Genomic DNA, 1,634 nt, shown 5'->3' on the forward strand with positions numbered 1-1,634 from the left:
CTTAGGGAATTCCCATTCCCTTGCTCAATTCCCTTCGGCTTCTGTCATCTTTCTTCCCTACCGGTCTTCGGACCATTGCCCTGCGGTCCTTACCCTTCCCTCCCGATCCCCTTGGAAGCCTAAGCCTTTCAAGTTCCCTAATTTTCTTACTCATAAAGAGGCTTTCAATTCTGTCATTGCCTCGAGCTGGAGCCCTGACCTGTCTGGTTATGAGATGTATAAGGTTTTCCTAAACTTTAAAAATCTCAAAGGCCCTATCCGTAAGCTCCTCAAAGATCAGGGTAACCTGTTCTCTAATGTCTCTAAAATCCGGATTGAGCTCAGCAGGATCCAGATTGCCCTTGATAGGGACCCTGAAAACGTGGACCTCCGTGAGGAGCACTGTGGGTATTTATCTGCCTATAATAGTGCCTGCCTTGATGAGGAAAGGTTCCTGAAGCAAAAAGCCAAAACCCAGTGGCTCCGTGAGGGAGATAAAAACTCTTCGTTCTTCCATAAGTCTGTCAAGAGCCGTATCAACCGGAATAATATTGACACCATCCAAAATGCTGACGGTATCTGGATCCCTAATGAGGAGGTTCCTGATCTTTTCGTCTCCCACTTCCAGAATTTCCTTGGGACCCCTCATCCTTCTCTCCCCATTCGTGATCCCGCTTTTCTTTTTTCTAATAAGCTTAATGCCGAGCAGGCTGCCTCGATGCTCGTGCCCATTTCCGACTCTGAGATAAAGCTGGCCCTCTTCCAGATTGGGGATGACAAGGCGCCCGGTCCTGATGGGTTCACTGCTAAATTTTTCAAGGCTGCCTGGGATATTGTTGGCAAGGACCTGTGCTCTGCCGTTCGTGAGTTTTTCATGTCTGGTAAGCTCCTTAAGTCTATAAACAGCACTATCCTTGCTCTCATTCCTAAGTCTACATCCCCGTCGCGGGTCACCGACTTCCGCCCCATTGCTTGCTGTAATGTCGTGTATAAAATCATTAGCAAGATTATCGCAGATCGTACTCAGTCAGTATTAATGGAAACCTCCATGGCTATTTCAAGGGAGGTCGTGGCTTGAGACAGGGTGACCCTCTTTCCCCCTATCTTTTTACCCTGGTTATGGAGGTTCTCAACCTTATGACCAAAAGAAAAATTAGTGAGACTGGCATTTTTTCCTATCACCGGAATTGTGAGGAGCTAAAGATCACCCACCTGTGTTTTGCTGATGAACTCCTCATATTCTGCCATGGTGATAGTGACTCTGTCCGTGTCATAAAGGATTCCTTTGACGAGTTCTCTGGTGTGTCTGGCCTTCTCCCCAATCCGGCCAAAAGCGAGGCTTTCTATTGCAATGTTGGCCCGATCACTAAGAGTGCTATCCAGTCCATCATTCGGTTCCCTGAGGGCTCTCTCCCGGTCCGTTACCTGGGTGTCCCCCTCATCACGACTCGTCTCTTTCATCGGGATTGCAAGGGTCTTGTGGACAAAGTGAAGTCTAAACTTCTTGATTGGAAAAACAAATCCCTCTCGTTTGCCGGTAGATTGCAGCTCATTCTCTCGGTCTTGTCCTCCATGCAAATTTACTGGGCCTCAATCTTTATGCTTCCTATTTCCATATCTAAGGAGATTGAGCAGCTTATGCGGGGTTTCTTGTG

This window comes from Cynara cardunculus (genome assembly GCF_001531365.2).
Source record: "Cynara cardunculus var. scolymus isolate 2C chromosome LG 6, CcrdV1, whole genome shotgun sequence".
Lineage (NCBI taxonomy): Eukaryota > Viridiplantae > Streptophyta > Magnoliopsida > Asterales > Asteraceae > Cynara > Cynara cardunculus.